Raw genomic sequence first — 21,628 nt, 5'->3', positions numbered from 1 at the left:
ACTCAGTGGGAATGTGAGTGAGGCGTGATGAGAGAATGCTTCAAGAGAATACAGACAAGCTAAAGTGTGTGGGTGACAATAAGATGGCAGATGGAGCAATGTAAAAACTGTGCAATTATCAACTTCTGAAGCAGAGAAAATAATGAGGGATTGGAAAATGTGGGTATTTAAAAGGACCTAGTTGCCCTTGAAAACCAATTCAAGGGTTCAATACTACTCTCCTGTCACATGTACAGTGTACATGTGTACACATGTATAGTGACAGTCTTTGTCTCTCCTGTCACATGTACAGTGTACATGTGTACACATGTATAGTGACAGTCTTTGTCTCTCCTGTCACATTTACAGTGTACATGTGTACACATGTACAGTGACAGTATTTGTTTACATACAGTTCAGTAATAATCTCACTGTACATCAGGCACAATTATACTTAAGTACAAGAGTGCAAGATGGTAGATCACACTGACTTAGTATGACTATATTGATTAGAAACATAGAAAATAGGTGCAGGAGGAGGCCCTTCGAGCCTGTACGCACCGCCATTCATTGTGATCATGGCTGATCATCCACAATCAGTAACCTGTGCCCAACTTCTCCCCATATCCCTGATTCCACTAGCCCCTAGAGCTCCATCTAACTCTCTCTTAAATTCATCCAGTGAATCGGCCTCCACTGCCCTCTGTGGCAGAGAATTCCACAAATTCACAACTCTCTGGGTGAAAAAGTTCCTTCACTGAATTGGTGTGTTGCCCCTTTATTGGAAAAGGATGTGAATGTATTGATCTTTTTGTTTATTATATTATCTGTATATACCTGTTCGGCTGTTGCAAGTAAGAATGTAATTGTTCTGATGTCACTACATATGACAACTAAACACTTGCCTCTTGAATATTTTAGACTTTAGAGATACAGGCCCTGCGGCCCACTGAGTCCATGCCAACCAGCATTCACCCGCACACTAACACCATCCTACACACTCTAGGGACAATTTACAATCTTACCAAAGCCAATTAACCTACAAACCTGCACGTCTTCGGAGTGTGGGAGGAAACCGGAGATCCTGGAGAAAACCCACGGGGAGAAGGTACAAACTCCGTACAGACAGCGCCCGTAGTCGGGATCGAACCCGAGTCTCTGGCGCTGTGAGGCAGCAGCTCTACTGCTGCGCCACCGTGCCGCCCTAATACCTGAGTAAAGGTGTCTTACTACAATTATGAAGTGTATTGGTGAGACTGGTGAGATTGTAGTGTCTCAAAGGATATATTTTCCCTGACAGGGAATGCTGTGAAGATTCAGCAGACTGCTTATCGGGATAGCGTGTCCATCTTAGGAGGAGAGATTAAAAGCCTTTAGTTTAAACGAATGAGAGGTGATCTCATTGAAACGTGTAAAATACTCAACGTGGAGACACAAGCTGGAATCACAAGAAAAAGCAAAGTGTTGGAGGAACCCGGTGGGTCAGGTGGCATCTGTGGAGGGAAATGGATAGATGATGTTTCAGGTCGGGATTCTTCTTCAGACTGCTTGGAGTCGTCTGGGAGAGAAAGTTGGAAACGAGAGGTGCGGGTGGTACAAAGTCTGGTGAGTGATATTTGGGTGGGGGGGGGGGAGTGATTGGCAGATGGGTGGAGATAGTGACTAAGGCTAGAGTTGAACAGGAGACAAAAGAGGAAAGCATAAGGAAGTAAGGGTATCTTTTCAGATAATGAAAGAAGAGGAGGAGTAAAAAAATACTTAATGTGGTGGTTTCAGGACTGATGTCTTCCAGGAATGAGAAGTTTAGAACTCTGCGTCACTGTCTCAAAATAAGAAGGAGGCCATTTAGAACGGAAATTAGGAGAAATGTTTTAATTCGAAAGGTGGTGAATCTTTGGAATTCTCAACCCCAGAGGGATGTCGAGACTCAGTCATTGATTCCATTCAAAACTGGGATCCATAGGTTTCTGCAGCAAGGAATACAAAGATGAGGCAGAGAAATGGTGTTGAGCTATAAAGTCAGCCCTGATCTTATAGAAGAGCAGAGTAGTTTAGTTTCTCTATTCATTGGAGTGCAGGAGGATGAGGGGTGATCTTATAGAGATGTACAAAATCATGAGAGGAAGAGATCGGTTTGACACACAGAGTCTCTTGCCCAGAGAAGGATAAAGGAGAACCAGAGGACATAGGGTTAAGGTGAGAGGGGGAAAGATTTAGTAGGAACCTGAGGGGTAACTTTTTCATGCACAGGATTGTAGGTGTATGAAACGAGTTGCCAGAGGAGGTAGTTGAGGCAGGTACAATCGCAATGTTTAAGAAACATTTAGACAGGTAACTGGAGAGGACAGGTTTAGAGGGATATGGGCCAAATACAGGCAGGTGGGACCGGTGTAAATCGGATATACTATAGGGCAAGTTGGGCCGAAGGGCCTGTTTCCACGAGGTAAGACTCTATGACTAAGAGAAATTTCTACAATTATTCACCGAATTAAAGGCTTGGGCAGAGAAAACGTTAAAGACTTTGACTGTAAAAGCTAAGGGATCTAGTTGAGGTTCTCAGCTTCAGTTGTGTTGGATATTGAAAAGCAATTTCCATGCTCAGTGAGTTAGTAAAGAAGCAGCCACAAAGGTGTGATCTTCACTAATACCCTGAAAGAAGAGCTAATGGAAAAGAGGCTGAGAATATATATATATTTGTAGCAGAGACTTGGCAAAAGTAGCAGATTTGAAATTGCCTTTTTCTGCTCGGCAAGTCTCTGTGACTATCATTTCAAGATCAGTGGGAACTAAGCCAACATTTCACCATCTCTTGTCAATCTCGTCAATCGGTAACCTTTATAAAACCAGGAGGTTAGCTTTACACCAAGGAGCAGTTGGAATGCCATGAAAGCAAGCGATGCATGTGGCATTGCAGCCTGATCAAGATTCAGCCTCAGTTCTCATCTACATTCACAACAGTACTTCTGTCAAAATATTATTATTCCTGAATCTGCTAAAATGATTTCTGGCTGTCTTTCTGAATCCTTCCTCACGAGGGTCCTGGCTCATTGCAGTGCTCTTCCCATCTATAGGCAAATCTCAATCACATCCTACAAATGACAATTGGCTTCTATTTGCATTCACTAGGTACCTAATGACTGCCTCAGGTTGATATCCAATTTGGCGGCACTAGCGTTTCCCAAGGAGATCAGGTCCAATTAATTGCAGTCTGAAATTGTCTCTGGCCTTTGTTCCTACTCTCAAAAATCTGCCAAAATGTAAATCCGCTCCTCTGCATGTCAATGCCCAGCTACTGCGTCATTCATGTATTCAGAGTTGTAGCTAACTAACAATTCATCTGGTCAAGTGAATGTTGCATTCACAAGCTGAAGTATGTCAGTGTAACCTTGATGGATTCTGACTCAATCTCAGGTTTCACATCAGACATTAGTTTTGTGCTATTGTTAATTAGGTAACTGTAGTCTTAAAATGCCACATTATCTAAATACATACTGACACCGTTACTTAGAATTCCTCAATATTTCTGAAGACAAACACAGAGTGCTGGAGTAACTCAGTGGGTCAGGCAGCATCTGTGGAGAACATGGATAGGTGTCGTTTCACAGAGTGCTGGAGTAACTCAGTGGGTCAGGCAGCATCTGTGGAGAACATGGATAGGTGTCGTTTCACAGAGTGCTGGAGTAACTCAGCGGGTCAGGCAGCATCTGTGGAGAAAAAGGATGGGCAACATTTCGGGTCAGGACCCTTCTTCACATTCAACTGACTGAGGTTCCACAATAAAACGTCACCAATCCTTTTTCCGAAATGTCACCTATTCCTTCTATTCACAGATGCTGCCTGGCTCGCTGTTACTCCAGTACTTTGTGACTATCTTTGGTATAAACTAGCATCTGCAGTTCCTTTCTACTCCTCCTCAATGTTTCTGATTGACATTTTTAAAAATAATTGATTTAGCTTGACTTTCAGAGACAGAACACATGGAACGATTCAACATTAAAAAGATGATTGAGTCCCAAATTCATATTCTTTCATTGTCACTTTGAGATGAAAATTGTCGATGAAACGAATATATTTAGAAAAATGAGATCAACTTTTCTCACCACATTTGAAGCCAGACTCTGTCAACAGATCAAAGAAATGTTCTAAAAAATCTCTGTAACAAATCCTCTTTAGTCAGAAGGTGGTGAATCTGTGGAATTCTTTGCCACAGAAGGCTGTGGAGGCCAAATCAATGGATATTTTTAAACATAGAAACATAGAAAATAGGTGCAGGAGGAGGCCATTTGGCCCTTCGAGCCAGCACCACCATTCAGTGTAATCATGGCTGATCATCCACAATCAGTAACCCGTGCCTGCCTTCTCCCCATATCCCTTGATTCCACTAGCCCCTAGAGCTCTATCTAACTCTCTTTTAAATTCATCCAGTGAATTGGCCTTCACTGCCTTCTGTAGCAGAGAATTCCACAAATTCTCAACTCTCTGGGTGAAAAAGTTTTTTCTCACCTCAGTTTTAAATGGCCCCTTTTTTCTTAGACTGTGGCCCCTGGTTCTGGACTCCCCCAACATTGGGAACATTTTTCCTGCATCTAGCTTGTCCAGTCCTTTAATAATTTTATACGTTTCTATAAGATCCCCTCTCATCCTTCTAAATTCCAGTGAATACAAGCCCAGTCTTTCCAGTCTTTCCTCATATGTCAGTCCCGCCATCCTGGGGATGAACCTCATGAACCTACGCCACACTGCCTCAATAGCAAGGATGTCCTTCCTCACATTAGGAGACCAAAACTGCACACAGTACTCCAGTTGCGGTCTCACCAGGGCCCTACACAACTGCAGAAGGACCTCTTTGCTCCTATACTCAAATCCTCTCGTTATGATGGCCAACATGCCATTAGCTTTCTTCACTGTCTGGTGTACCTGCATGTTTACTTTCAGTGATTGGTGTACAAGGACACCCAGGATTTGTTGCACTTCCCCTTTACTTAATCTGACACCTTATATTCATATTCTATACTTATATTCGAGCAAAGGGTTGAGATTGTCATGGCACTGTCATGTAAAGCACGTTGCCTTCTTTACACTGTGGAGGAAGTAGTGTTGGGGCCAGCACCGTGGGTGGAAACATTATTGCTTCACAAACTCCAGCATCCTTTTAAATTTTACCATTTTAATAAAACTGGAAAAATACCAAAGTCATTGCTATGAACGTTTCTTTTTGTGGAACCTCTTCTCAATATCACGCAGCTACAAGGTGCTGTGAACTCAGTTTATTTTCCTTGCCAACTCTTTGTTCGTAATGGTTGACTCAGCATGTTCTGTCCAATGTACCATTAAAGCTAACTACATGAGGTTTCAGTTGTGGAGAGATAACACTTATCTTTATCACTCACACATTCCTCTGGATGACCCACCCTCTCTTACTTGTGTCCATTACATTTGGGGTGGTCACGGTGGCACAAGTACGCCCTGCCACAGGGGTGGGCATGGTGGCACAGGGGTGGTCACGGTGGCACAAGTATGCCCTGCCACAGGGGTGGTCACGGTGCCACAGGGGTGGTCACGGTGGCACAAGTACGCCCTGCCACAGGGGTGGCATGGTGGCACAGGGGTGGTCACGGTGGCACAAGTACGCCCTGCCACAGGGGTGGGCTCGGTGGCACAAGTACGCCCTGCCACAGGGGTGGTCACGGTGGCGCAGCGGTAGAGTTGCTGCCTTACAGCTCTTGCCACGCCCGAGACCCGGGTTCCATCCCGACTACGGGTGCAGTCTGTACGGAGTTTGTACGTTCTCCCCGTGACCTGCATGGGTTTTGTGTGAGATCATCGGTTTCCTCCCACACTCCAAAGACGTACAGGTTTGTAGGTTAATTGGCTTGGGTTCGTATACTTGGTATAAGTGTAAATTGTCCCTAGTGTGGGTAGACATGTGTGAGTGTGCGGGGATTGCTGGTCGGCACAGACTCGGTGGGCCGAAGGGCCTGTTTCCGTGCAGTATCACTAAATTAAATTAAATACTGATCCTTAATTTCCATTTATTTGATCCTTGATTTCCATCCTAGGAGCTTGTTTGAAACTGAACCAAACCCATGTACCCATGACGATGGGCGGAGCAGGGAGCTGTTTTTCCACATATGCTTTACTTCACTAAAAACTTATTTCCATCTCCCATAACCACCCGATTTCACCTGAAACTTTCATCTGTTCATGTATTACCTCTAGATTTGGCCATTTCAATGTTTTCTCGACTCTATGCTGGCTTCACCTTGCACTAAACGTTATTCCCTTATCATGTATCTGTACACTCTGTAAATGGCTTGATTGTAATCGTGTATTGTCTATCCACTGACCGGATAGCACGCAACAACGGGTATGGTACGGGTGTCAGAGGTGATGGGGAGAAGGCAGGAGAATGGGGATAGGAGGGAGAGAGAGAGAGAGAGATCAGCCATGATTGAATGGTGGAGTAAAATTAATGGGCCGAATGGCCTAATTCTACTCATATCACTTATGATCTTACAAGGAAGGGCATGATGTTTTTGGTTGGGACTATTCTTGTGACTTCTGAGGAAAGTTGGAGATGGGAGAAGGGGCCATCACTGGGAAGCGATGAATCCTTGCCAAAAGAAGAGTCCCGACCCGAAACGTCACCTATCCATGTTCTCCAGAGATGCTGCCTGACCCGCTGAGTTACTCCAGCACTCTGTGAAACGTCACCTATCCATGTTCTCCACAGATGCTGCCGGACCTGCTGAGTTACTCCAGCACTCTGTGAAACGTCACCTATCCATGTTCTCCACAGATGCTGCCGGACCTGCTGAGTTACTCCAGCACTCTGTGAAACGTCACCTATCCATGTTCTCCACAGATGCTGCCTGACCTGCTGAGTTACTCCAGCACTCTGTGTCTTTTTTGTAAACCAGCATCTGCTGTTCCTTGAATCACACAAACATAGGAAAAGTGAGTGGGTAAAGCTGTGGGGGGATGGACCATAATATCGAGAAGTGTGACATTGTCCATTTTGGTCGGTAGAAAATAAAGGCATAATATTATTTAAATTGTGTGAAGCTATGAGATGTTGGTGCTCGGAGTGATTTTATTTCAATAGACAATAGACAATAGACAATAGACAATAGACAATAGGTGCAGGAGGAGGCCATTCGGCCCTTCGAGCCAGCACCACCATTCAATGTGATCATGGCTGATCATTCTCAATCAGTACCCCGTTCCTGCCTTCTCCCCATACCCCCTGACTTCGCTATCCTTAAGAGATCTATCTAGCTCTCTCTTGAATGCATTCAGAGAATTGGCCTCCACTGCCTTCTGAGGCAGAGAATTCCACAGATTCACAACTCTCTGACTGAAAAGGTTTTTCCACATCTCAGTTCTAAATGGCCGACCCCTTATTCTTAAACTGTGGCCCCTTGTTCTGGGACTTGATTCAGTAACTCGACGGACCGGGAATGAATGAGGTTATAAAGAGTGGTGAGCCCTGCCCACTCGACCATGGGTACTGATCATGGGTACTGATCATGGGTACTGGTCATGGGTACTGATCATGGGTACTGATCATGGGTACTGATCATGGGTACTGGTCATGGGTACTGATCATGGGTACTGATCATGGGTACTGGTCATGGGTACTGATCATGGGTACTGATCATGGGTACTGGTCATGGGTACTGGTCATGGGTACTGGTCATGGGTACTGATCATGGGTACTGGTCATGGGTACTGGTCATGGGTACTGGTCATGGGTACTGATCATGGGTACTGGTCATGGGTACTGGTCATGGGTACTGGTCATGGGTACTGGTCATGGGTACTGATCATGGGTACTGGTCATGGGTACTGATCATGGGTACTGATCATGGGTACTGATCATGGGTACTGATCATGGGTACTGATCATGGGTACTGATCATGGGTACTGGTCATGGGTACTGATCTCCCCACCTTCCAAGGGATCTCCAGAAGGCGCTGCCTGTAAAAGGCAGCCGGTATCACCATGGACCCACCCCACCCTGGCCACGCTCTCAATTCACTCCTACCACGGGGAAGAAGGTATCAGAGAATGAAAATCATGACCACCAGGTTCATATGTTCATCAGTGATAGGAGCAGAATTAGGACATTCGGCCCATCAAGTCTATTCCGCCATTGAATCATGGCTGATAAAGGGAATAATGTGAGTAACGTTTAGTGCAAGACGAAGCCAGGAAAGTCCGATCAAAGATACTGCGATGGTCTCCAATGAGGTAGAGGAGATTAAGAAGACCACAGTAAAGGAAATAAATGTTTCTGTCGGAGTAGAGGTTTAAGAGTGGAGTGATTGTAATGTGTGATTGCAGATCCACCTCTGTGACACTCTGAGCACACAAGAGCTGCCTGGTTTGGGCGCCAACTTGTCCTATTTCCATGGGTGATTTTGATGAGATCAATCAATGCCCATGGAATGATAGAACATGAACGTGAGTATCACAAAATGCTGGAGTAACTCAGCAGGTCCGGCAGCATCTACGAGAGAGGGAATGGGTGACGTTTCTTCAGACTGAAGGGTCTTGACCCGAAACATCACCCATTCCTTCTTTCCTAGATGCTGCCTGACCTGCTGAGTTACTCCAGCATTTTGTGGTACCTTCGGTTTGTACCAGCATCTGTAGTTATTTTCGAACATAAACGTGATATCGCCAGAAAACGATGAATGGAAATGTAACTTTTTATAGGCTTTAGGATTTGGAATTTCCTACTGGACCCAGCTTGACCGGCTGAGTTAGACTTTAGAGTTTACTTTGGACTTTAGAGATACAGCACGGAAACAGGCCCTTCGGCCCACCGAGTCCGCACCGACCTGCAATCACCCCGTACACTAGTACTATCCTACACGCACTAGGGACAATTTACAATTTTTGACCAAATCCAATTAACCTGTAACCTGTACATCTTTGGAATGTGGGAGGAGACTGGAGCACCTGGAGAAAACCCACATGGTCACAGGGAGAACGTACAAACTCCATACAGACAGCATCCGTTGTCAGCATCGAACCCAGGTCTCTGGTGCTGTGAGGCAGCAGCTCTACTGCTATGCCATTGTGCCGCCCCTCCAGTTACTCCAGCACTTTGTGTTGTTTTTGTAACCCAGCAACTGCAGTTCCTGCACAGTTCCCTCACTTTACATATATGCATCAAGGTTCTAGCCTCCCACTCTTCAACATGTGATGTCTTTGCTCATTAGGGTGTTCCATCTATGTTCTCTGGAAACTCTGCTTTATTTTCCACTTTGCTAACACTTTATATTTTTGGACGTTTCTAAGAATTCACAGTCTTCGGCTCCTACGTCATCAGTGTGCAAGTTTACCTCAAGGCCAGTGACATAATAAAATGGCTGAATAACATCCTGTGAGGTCTATCTGTGTGTGCAAGAGCTGTGCAGAAATGCACGCTCTTTCTGCACTGTGCTATTGGTGGAAGCAACATAAAACTACACCTGCAGCTTCAAAGCAACTGTACATTCACAACCCTGTTCTTGCAAATGTGTTTCCAGCAGACAAACCCATGGAGCATATCTTCAGAACAAGCCAGAGGTGTCAGAGCACTCTGTCATTTAGCACACACTGAATCCACACCATGTCCAAATACTGCCTTCTACATTTGGAACACGAGGCAATAGACAATAGACAATAGGTGCAGGAGGAGGCCATTCGGCCCTTCGAGCCAGCACCGCCATTCAATGTGATCATGGCTGATCATTTTCAATCAGTACCCCGTTCCTGCCTTCTCCCCATACCCCCTGACTCCGCTATCCTTCAGAGCTCTATCTAGCTCTCTCTGGAATGCATTCAGAGAATTGGCCTCCACTGCTTTCTGAGGCAAAGAATTCCACAGATTCACAACTCTCTGACTGAAAACGTTTTTCCTCATCTCAGTTCTAAATGGCCTACCCCTTATTCTTAAACTGTGGCCCCTTGTTCTGGACTCCCCCAACATTGGGAACATGTTTTCTGCCTCTAACGTGTCCAACCCCTTAATAATCTTATACATTTCGATAAGATCTCCTCTCATCCTTCTAAATTCCAGTGTATACAAGCCTAGTCGCTCCAGTCTTTCAACATATGATAGTCAATAGACAATAGACAATAGGTGCAGGAGTAGGCCATTCAGCCCTTCGAGCCAGCACCGCCATTCAATGCGATCATGGCTGATCACTCTCAATCAGTACCCCGTTCCTGCCTTCTCCCCATATCCCCTCACTCCGCTATCCTTAAGAGCTCTATCTAGCTCTCTCTTGAAAGCATCCACCGAACTGCCCTCCACTGCTTTCTGAGGCAGAGAATTCCACACCTTCACCACTCTCTGACTGAAAAAGTTCTTCCTCATCTCCGTTCTAAATGGCCTACCGCTTATTCTTAAACTGTGGCCCGCCATTCCGGGAATTAACCTAGTAAACCTACGCTGCACGCCCTCAATAGCAAGAATATCCTTCCTCAAATTTGGAGACCAAAACTGCACACAGTACTCCAGGTGCAGTCTCACTAGGGCCCTGTACAACTGCAGAAGGACCTCTTTGCTCCTAAGTATACTTTTAGATTTGGATTCTTGCACAATGCCCCAGAAAGTGGCACAGGAGGATCTTTTAAAAATGTCGGTCTTGTTTATAAAAGTGCAAGTTTGCACGACAAGAAAGATGGTAACAGTTGCGGTCTGCCAGTGTTGGCGATCACCGGGCTGTGATATCTGATCCTCGGTCACGCAATTCCAGGTAGCATTCGGTAGCATTGCACGACAATGCGGGGTTGAACTATCGACCACCCTGTCCAGCCCACAATCCCACCCGTGGTCAGCGGATCACCTCCACACCAGAGCAAAACCACGTGCTGGTATCAGGCAACCCAACCATCCTACCAACAACCAGAGCACAGTCCACCTACTATCTACCTCATTGGAGTATCTTGGATCAGACTTTACTGGACGTTATCTCACACTACACGTTATCCACGTTATTCCCTTTGTCATGTACCTGTACACTGTGGACGGCTCAATTGTAATCATGTATTGTCTATCCGCTGATTGCATAGCAAACAACAAAAGCTTTTCACTGTACCTCGGTACACGTGTTATAAAACTTAACTCAAACTTCATGAATGTTCCAACCACTCTCTGGATTCAAACAAATATTCTGTTGAACCTCCCACTTCTTGCCTCATGCCTTTGTCCTTTGGACTTAGTGTGATGGGAAAGGTTTCTTGCTGTCTAATCTCGCTATGTCTCTGTAGTTTAGTCTAGTTTAACTTAGAGATAATGTGCGGATTTAATGCACAACTCAACTCAAACTCAGGCGTGTTACTGATGGAAGGAGCTAACTGCAGGAAGATGTCCGGGGGGTGGTCAGCTTGAGGGCTGGGACACTGCATGTTGCCTTCACGGGAACAGCTTCTCTTTCCACCAGTCCCATCGCACTGGGCCTGCCCCCAGTTACTGCCTTCAGTCATGGCTGTTCAGTAATCTGGACACTGTAGATTTATTGCACTGTTCACTGTGGGATACTTCAGATCCAGACAGTGTCCAACTTTAGCTTAATGACAAGGCACGGTGGCGCAGCGGGTAGAGCTGCTGCCTCACAGCGCCAGGGACCCGGGTTCCATCCTGACTACGGGCGCTGTCTGTACGGAGTTTGCACGTTCTCCCCGTGACCTGCGTGGGTTTTCTCCGGGTTCTCCGGTTTCCTCCCACACTCCAAATACCTACAGGTTTGTAGGTTAATTGGCTTTGGTAAAATTGTAAATGGTCCCGAGTGTGTGAAGGATAGGGTTAATATGCGGGGATCGCCGGCCGGCGCGGACTCGTTGGGCCGAAGGGCCTGTTTCTGCACTAAACTAAACTAAATTACAATTACGTGCTGAATCCTAGGTCATCCTTACTCACTTCCATCACATTCTTAGTTATCATAGAGTCATAGAGTGATACAGTGCGGAAACAGGCCCTTCGGCCCAACTTGCCCACACCGGCCAACATGTCCCAGCTACACTAGTCCCAGAGTGATACAGTGTGGAAACAGGCCCTTCGACCCAACTTGCCCACACAGGCCAACAATGTCCCAGCTACACTAGTCATAGAGTGATACAGTGTGGAAACAGGCCCTTCGGCCCAACTTGCCCACACCGGCCAACATGTCCCAGCTACACTAGTCATAGAGTGATACAGTGCGGAAACAGGCCCTTCGACCCAACTTGCCCACACCGGCCAACAATGTCCCTTCTACACTAGTCCCACCTGCCCGCATTTGGTCCATTTCCCTCCAAACCTGTCCTATCCATGTACCTGTCTAACTGTATATTAAACGTTGGGATAGTCCCAGCCTCAACTACCTCCTCTGGCAGCTCGTTAGCTTGGCAATGCTGCAAAGAAGAAGCTTTATCTTGCACTAAACGTTATTCACGTTATTCCCTTTACCCTGTATCTATACACTATGGGAGGCTCGGTTGTCTTTCCCTTGACTGGTTAGCACGCCACAGAAGCGTTATGCTGTACCTCGGTACACATGGCAATAAACTCAAACACAAACACAAACACAAAACATAGTTTCACCATCTGCTGGTGCTGAGCTGTGAACTTTCAGTCACCTCTGCAGCCTAACTATTGTGTGGTCTACCAGGCACACGCAGTGTGATATACTGGCGGTCGGTCGGTCTCATGAGACTGTGGTTTTATGCAGTTTTGCAAGGCAAGGAAGCACACGGTGGTGATTGGGGGGTGGGGTGGGCAGCAGTCAGTGCAGTTGTGGCCTAATTCTGCTCCTATCAATGATGACCTTATGAACAGCCCCATTCGTGTTGTAAACCCTCCTCCTCTGCATCCCTCTAGCCCCTGGCAGCCTGTGATTCACCAGCAACTTGCCTGGGACAGAGTGTTTGAGTGTTGAGGAGACACTGGACAGGCTGGGGTCAAGCAGAGAAGGCTAAGGGAGTACTTGATGGAGATATTAAAATTATAGGGGCGGGTTTAAAATGATATACTGTGGCGTAGCGGTAGAACTACTGCCTTACAGCGGCACAGACCTGGGTTCGATCCTGACTACGGAGTTTGTACGTTCTCCCCGTGACCTGCGGGGGTTTTCTCTGAGATCTCCGGTTTTCTCCCAAACTCCAAAGACGTGCAGGTTTGTAGGTTAATTGGTTATGAAAGTAAAATGTAAAATTGTCCCTCGTGTGTGCAGGGTAATGTTACAGTGCTGGGATCGCTGGTCAGTGCGGACTCGGTGGGCCGAAGGGTCTGTTTCCATGCTGTATTTCTAAACTAAACTAAACTAAACTAAACTAGAGAGGCCCATAATGGATCTCCAAAGTCGCACCAGCTTTGTGTTTCCACCCAACAAACTGCTAACTTGCATATCTTTCTTTCATTGTTCTTTATCTCTCTACATCATTGTCTATGTTTCTCGTTTCCCTTATCCTTAACTAGTCTGAAGAAGGGTCTCGCCCTGAAACGTCACCCATTCCTTCTCTCCAGAGATGCTGCCTGTCCCGCTGAGTTACCACAGCATTTTGTGTCCATCTATGGGCCGTTGTTGGCTGGCGAAGAGATAACAATGAAGGGATTCCATCTGATCTTCTATCGACAGATCCTATGGGCTGATGTGGAGCCCGTGACTAGTCGATGAATTGCGTTAGTGAGTTTGTGGACAGAGGCTGCTATTCACTGCTTTAGACTTCAGACTTTACTTTAGGCTTTGGAGATACAGCGTAGAGAAACAGGCCCTTCAGGTCGCGACCCTTTCTGTTTCGGGTCGAGACCCTTCTTCAGTCTTGGTGGTGAGCTGGTCTGGTCTGTTGTGGAACTTCACAAGTTAACAATCCGTGCCTTGAAGCAGCGTGAGGGAGCTGTAATGAGCTGGAGAAGTAGTCAGCAGCTTTGAAGATTGTGCTGGGGTACCCAGGAGGGAGGGGAGGATGCAGCTGTGTGCACAGCCAGTAGCTGAGCACATCTGTCCACTGAGCTATTCACAATCAATGAACCTGCCCCTGCATCCGGAACCTAAATCTGCCTTCAATGACCTTCTCTTTCCCTTTGACCCTCCAGCCTCTCGCAACCTCTGATCTCCGACAAGGAAGGAATGTAGTTTATGGACACTGAACATTGACTGCAATAATGCACAATCCAGTGAACGTGTTAGGCCGCTTTTATTGCTAAACACAAATTCAGTTTTTAACAAACAAATGTATTGGGGCAGCAAGGCATTCATGCAGAGAATAAATGTCTTGCTGCATGCAAGCAGGGCCGTCTTAACGCATGGGCCTGATGGGCACTTGCCCGGGGGCCCACGAGCATAGGGGCCCCATGCTGATCTGTGTATGTTAAGTGACTTGCAATAAATAAATACTACTTTAAAAATGTAGGTTCAATAAGTGCTTTTTTCGCAACATTTTCCATCCCTAAGTGCTTCTCACAGCGATCTGTAAGCGCTTTTTGCAACAATGTAGCACCCTAAGTCCATCGCAAAGTGCTTTTCGGTAAGTGCTTTTCGCCGGCACGACAGGGGGGGGGGGCTGGTAGGGAAAGGGGGGTGGGGGAGAATAACGGTAGGGGCCCCAGTACACTGCTTTGCCCGGGGGCCCATAATGCTGTAAAAACGGCCCTGCATGCAAGGGTGCAGGATATGTGCATGCTGGGGCATGCATGCAGAAGGTGCATGGATGGGGTGACACACCAGTGCAGCTGGTAGAGCCACTGCCTCACGGCACCACAGACGAGGGTTCGATCCTGACCTGAGCTGCTGGCCATGAGAAGTTTGCACGTTCTCTCTGTGACTGCGTGGGTTTCCTCCAGGCGCTCCGGTCTCCTCCCACATCCCAAAGACGTGCGGGTTAATCAGGTGTCGGGAGTAGATGGGAAAATAAGATAACGTAGAACTAGTGTGAGCGGGGGATCGCTGGTTTGGCACGGACTCGGTGGGCCGAAGGGCCTGTTTCCATGCTATATCTCTAAATGAAACTTAATTGAAACTAGAAATGTTGCAAAGGTCAGTGCTCACACCCACTACTGCTCATGCATGCGCTTCCTGCAACAGCGCATCAATCACCCCATGATGCAACGAAATAGCGCATGTTTACAGGCAGTCTAATAACTATGTCCTTTACAGGAAGAACTGCAGCCTCAAGGGCTAGACTTGCAATGAGGTGTGGTCAGGTGGTCCCAGCACGCATATATTCTGCAGCCACGCATATATTCTGCAACCATACATGAGGTAAACGCATTTGACCAATTGCAATTGCTTTGGCAAAAGAAGAATACTATCCTGTCCAGGCGGCATCTGGTTCCTGCAGCACCTGTGCATGCCAACTGCATGCCAACTGCATGTCAACTGCATGCCAACTGCATGCCAATGCGTGCGTTTGCAGGGCACTGTTACAGACACTGTTACACTGAGAGATAAACCTGCTATCCAACAAGAATGGCCTCCCACCCGAAAATGCTGCCTATCCATTCCCTCCGCAGATGCTGCCCGACCTGCTGAGTTTCCCCACAACTTTGTTTCTTGGTCACTTTGCAACAGTCTGATTTGGGCGACTCCAGGAACTGCAGATGCCACTTTACAAAAGAAGACACAAAGTGCTGGAGTAACTCAGCGGATCAGACAGCGTCTCTGAAGGACGCGGTTAGGCCACGTTTTGGGTAGGGATCCTTCTCCAGACTCCGCAGTAGAGGTTAGCCTGTCAGACCACAGCAGCAGAAGCAAGGAACTGCAGGTGCTTGTTTACAAAAGAAGACACAAAGTGCTGGAGTAACTCAGCCTGGACGACGTGGGTAGGTGATGTTTCAAGTCGGCACTACCCTTCAGTATGAAGAAGGATCCCGACCCTGCCTACGTTGCCTGTGCACGTCCTCCAGTGATGCTGCCCGACCCTGCCTACGTTGCCTGTGCACGTCCTCCAGTGATGCTGCCCGACCCTGCCTACGTTGACCTATGCACGTCCTCCAGTGATGCTGCCCGACCCTGCCTACGTTGACCTATGCACGTCCTCCAGTGATGCTGCCTGACCCTGCCCACGTTGCCTGTGCACGTCCTCCAGTGATGCTGCCCGACCCTGCCTACGTTGCCTGTGCACGACCTCCAGTGATGCTGCCCGACCCTGCCTACGTTGCCTGTGCACGTCCTCCAGTGATGCTGCCCGACCCTGCCTACGTTGCCTGTGCACGTCCTCCAGTGATGCTGCCCGACCCTGCCTACGTTGACCTATGCACGTCCTCCAGTGATGCTGCCCGACCCTGCCTACGTTGCCTGTGCACGTCCTCCAGTGATGCTGCCCGACCCTGCCTACGTTGCCTGTGCACGTCCTCCAGTGATGCTGCCCGACCCTGGCTACGTTGCCTGTGCACGTCCTCCAGTGATGCTGCCCGACCCTGGCTACGTTGCCTGTTCACGTCCTCCAGTGATGCTGCCCGACCCTGCCTGAGTTACTCCAGCACCTTGTGTTTTGTTTGCAATGCAATGGTGTGAGAGTGGAGCTTTGCATAGCAGTGAACCAACACTTCAGCGCCCCGGCCTTGTCCTGGAACCGAGTCAAGCATTTGATCATCGCCATCACATATCCCCCCGTGACCTCTCACTGCCTTTGTTCCCCCGTTGATAGAACAGAGCAGGCAGTGTTAATACTTGCTGCATTGGACTATTATAGCTCCTGACTTGCACATGCTGCTGTTATCTGCTTCTCTTCAGGCTATGCTGCAAGAGAAACACGATACCTTAAAGACGCAGAGCCCTCCGTGTCTCTCTGTATTACTAAAGTTATGCTGCTGATATGGATCTGAAGGTCCTGTCATGTTTGGGGCATTAACAATGCTTGTCTTGGCTTACTGTACAATCTGCTCCAAACAGGTGAGTTTAATGTCAGCTTGCCTTCATACGCTCTGGGTTACAGACCGGAATCACAAACAGTCACTGACGTTGCACAGCAACACAGATTGTAACAAGGTGACTCCAGCAGTGTTTGATGTCAGGGGTTATGCAAGGCTTTCTCCTTATCCCTGTGGTGCGATCGGAACTATCTGCAGATAAACGTTCAGATACCTGCACTCAACAGTACACCAGCTATTTTGTGCACCGACAAACCAGGCTGTACAACTACATTCCACAAGGGATGTGAATGAATCAAAATGTAATTCACACAAAATAAATACACTTTAAGTTTTCTTTATGTGTAGGAAGGAACTGCAGATGCTGGTTTAAATCGAAGATCGACACAAAATGGTGGAGTAACTCAGCAGGACAGGCAGCATCTCTGGAGAGAAGGAATGGGTGACGTTTCGGGTCGAGACCCTTCCTCAGACTGGTTTCTTTATATTGTTTATAAAGCTTTCTTTATACTGCTTCACACACACATCTCACCCATATTTACAATACTGCCCAGAGGCCTTCATACAAATCCCAACCAATGTTTCTTCCCCTCTCGTGTTTCTTCGCTCCATCTGATCTGATTTTACGCTTTGATTTTTGGAACCAATATCCCTTCACACCATCGCTCTGATCTCATCCCAGACTAAGGTTGCCAACTGTCCCGTATTAGCCGGGACATTACGTATTTTGGGCTAAATTTGTTTGTCCTTTACGGGACCGCCCTTGTCCCGTATTAGGCCCGGGGGATGCTGTAGGCCCGGACACTGTAGGCCCGGACACTGTAGGCCGGGACACTGTAGGCCCAGACACTGTAGGCCCGGACACTGTAGGCCCGGACACTGTAGGCCCGGACACTGTAGGCTGGGACATTGTAGGCCCGGACACTGTAGGCCGGGACACTGTAGGCCCGGACACTGTGGGCCCGGGGGCCACTGTAGGCCCGGACACTGTAGGCCCGGACACTGTAGGCCCGAACGCTGTAGGCCCGGACACTGTAGGCTGGGACACTGTAGGCCCGGACACTGTAGGCCGGGACACTGTAGGCCCGGACACTGTGGGCCCGGGGGCCGCTGTAGGCCTGGACACTGTAGGCTAACGGAGTGTGTTCGGAGAGGGGGACCGAGTGTGTTCGCCTAACGGAGGTTGCGTAGCAACCCGCCTCCCGGCCTGGGCGGCCGTCATTGGTGGAGCTGGAGCACGTGGCCGCTGGCTGGGTGAGGTCACGTGGGGCGCGGGGCGGTGACGTCACCTTGTCCCGTATTTGGGAGTTAGAAAGTTGGCAACTCTATCCCAGACCAACAATGTAATCTCACTCCCTTTCCATTATTATCAGTCATGGAGTCGTACAGGACAGAAACAGGCCCTTCGGCCCGACTAATCTGTGCCAACCAAGATTAGGGGTGGCACAGTGAAGCAGTGGTAGAGTTTCTGCCTCACAGCGCCAGGGACCCGGGTTGGATCCTGACTACAGGTGCTGTCTGAACGGAGTTTGTACGTTCTCCCTGTGACTGCGTGGGGGGTTTTTTCCGGGTGTTCCGGTTTCCTCCCACGCTTCAAAGATCCAAAGATGTGCAGGTTTGTAGGTTGGAAGAAGGGTCTCGACCTGAAACGTCACCCATTCCTTCTCTCCAGAGATGTTGCCTGACCCGCTGAGTTACTCCACCATTTTGTGTCTACCTTCGGTGTAAACCAGCATCTGCAGTTCCTTCCTGCACAGGTTTGTAGGTTAGTTGGCTTCTGTAAATTGTCCCTAGTGTTGGGATAGAACTAGTGCATGGGTGATTGCAGGTCAGCATGGACTCAGTGGGCCGAAGGGCCTATTTCCACACTATCACTAAACTTGTCCCATTTGCCCATGTTTGGCCCATCTATATACTAAAACTCTCGTTTGTTTGGTTGTTTGTTCCTGAACTACAGCCAAAACGGTCCACGATAGCGCAACAATCTTAGGCCCACCTTCCTCACCCTCGACCCTTTGGTGCTAATGGAAGAAGTTTCATTGAAATTGGTGTTATATTTTTTAAGTTATTCACATTTTAAAGCTTAAATCTATCTCCTAGGGAGAGAGGAGGGAGGTTGAGGGGAATGGAGGGGAAGGGGAGAGGTGGAGGGGAAGGGGGAAGGGGAAGGGGGTGGGGAGGGAGTTGGGGGAGGACAGGGTGCTGCACCAATGCAGGAGAGGTTTGGGCCCAACAGGTCCACTTGGTCTAGTATCCCTCTAAACCTTTCCTATCCATGTACTATCCATCCGAGCGTCTTTTAAATACGTTTATAGTACCCACAAGATGGGAAATTTATTAGAAAGAATCTAGTCACTGGACACTATACACAGTGTGGTTAGATTAAAATGTACTGTAAGGGTCAGGAAAATATGTCTCCAATGGGCCATTCCTGGCCAGGTGCAGATAATCTTGTCCACAAAGTTGACAGCAGATTCATTGGAGTTACCAGTATTAGACCAGCATGTTAGGTTTAAGTGTACACAATTGCTTTTTTCTCAAACGAGTGAGTTCTCAAATTAGGCACAGAATTATACTGCTCTTGTTTTAATAAGCGTTTCAAGTTGATGTGTGAAGTATGTGAAAGAACAGTTACTTTATATAAGAAAATAACTGCAGATGCTGGTACAAATCGAGGGTATTTATTCACAAAATGCTGGAGTAACTCAGCAGGTCAGGCAGCATCTCAGGAGAGAAGGAATGGGTGACATTTTCGGGTCGAGACCCTTCTTCAGACTGATGTCAGGGGGGGCGGGACAAAGGAAGGATATAGGTGGAGACAGGAAGATAGAGGGAGATCTGGGAAGGGGGAGGGGAAGAGAGGGACAGAGGTACTATCTAAAGTTGGAGAAGTCAATGTTGATGTGCAGCGTGGAAACAGGTCATGAAGTCCTTCTGAGTCTTCTTGGTATTTACACCGCACACAGGCCCCTTATCGCTATTCATCTCAGTCTGCTCATCTCATCTCAGTCTGTTCAGATTGATCAATAAGGTCAGGAACACAGAGGGGGACAAAACCTGAAAGGCAGAAAAACGAGAGCGGAGTAAAACTTGATTTAGTTTAGAGATACGGCGTGGAAAGAGGCCCCTTCAGTCCACTGAGTCCGTGCCGACCAGCCATCACCCACACACTAGTCCTACCCTACACACTAGCGGCAATCTACACAAGCCAATTAACCCGCACCTCATTGGATGTTTGGAGGAAACCGGAGCACCCGGAGAAAACCCACGCAGTCGCAGGGAGAACGTACAAACTCTGTACAGACAGCGCCCGTAGTCAGGATGGAACCCGGGTCTCTGGCGCTGTGAGGCAGCAACTCTACCACTGCGCCAAGAAAGAAGAAAGAAGTTGGAAAGCCAGGTCCCTAAAGGATCAGACCTGGAGCCGACATTGCTCACAATGTATATTTGGCTTTGACAATTTGGGATTGAAATAATCCTGCAACTTTTGAACTGCCCTGCTGAAGAAAACTTCCCTCCAGCAGTTCAGAGGGCAAATGGTCTGTTAACATTATCACAAGAGCTTTTGAGCATAGGCATTATGTTATTTTAGTAACTGTTGAAGGGGCCAGTGTCACCATGTTTACAATGTTACGTGCACCTTTTGTCTCCTTACTGAAGAAAGGATACGCCCATTATCAGGCAACTCACCATCGAGAGAGAGGTCCAGACCTCTCCTCTACCTTATTGGAGACCTTCGAACTATCCCTAATCGGACTTTACTGGACTTTATCTCACACTAAACATTATACCCTTTATCCTGTATCTGTACAGACAATCTATTGTAATTTTGTGTCTTCCCTTCATTGACCAGATAGCACGCAACAAAAATGCTTTTGACTGTACCTCGAGATGAATGTAACATGAGATGAGGTTGACTTAGGTTTATATTAACTAGAGTGTAGAAGAAAGATACATTTCATTGCAACATAAACACTCTTTTAGGTTTTGTAGGACTGCTGTCTCAGAATATGGGGTGAGGTGTTTAAGTTTGAGATGGAGAGAAACATCTGATGAAATTGTGGAATCTTCACCACAGAGCACTGTGAAGGCCAAATCACTGAATGTATTTAAGAAGAAGGTAAATGTATTTCTACATACAAATGTCATCCATAGTTGTGTGAGGAGTGGGTGGGAATGTGGATTTAAGATGAAGAATCCGCCATGATCATTTTGAATGATGGAACAGATTCGAAGGGCCAAATGGCCGAATCCTGCATCTGTGTTTGTGTGTTCCTACATATGCAGTATGTGCCCAGTATGGTGTGGTCAGGGAATGGAATGAACCAGCTGCATGTGTTCCAGCAGCCTCCCCTGTGTGAATCTCTCTCTGCTCACCCTGCCTTGCTCAGCTTTGAAGTAAGGGACACATGCACATACACTATTAATTAGCGATGAGCAGAGAAGACCAACAAATACGCAGAGTCTTTGTCAGCGTGTGTGAGTGAAACGATTCTGGGGCAGGACTGGAAGTGTGCAGCCACTGATTTGAACTTTGAAAACGCACAAGGACTAGCTTACGTCTACAAACAAACATGGTTGTAGAAATAACAGTCTCTGGATGAAGTGCAATTGCATCATGCGTAACTGTTCTGTGTCTGCTATTGCTTCTGATACGTTAACATTATATAAGGGGCAGTCACGGTGGCATGGCGGTAGAGTTGCTGCCTTATAACGGTTATAGTGCCAGAGACCCGGGATCGATCCCAACTACGGGCGCTGTCTGTACGGAGTTTGCATGTTCTCTCCGTGACCGCGTGGGTT

This window comes from Rhinoraja longicauda, chromosome 13, assembly GCF_053455715.1.
Source record: "Rhinoraja longicauda isolate Sanriku21f chromosome 13, sRhiLon1.1, whole genome shotgun sequence".
Classification (NCBI taxonomy): Eukaryota; Metazoa; Chordata; class Chondrichthyes; order Rajiformes; family Arhynchobatidae; genus Rhinoraja; species Rhinoraja longicauda.
Note: the sequence above shows the minus strand (reverse complement) of the source record.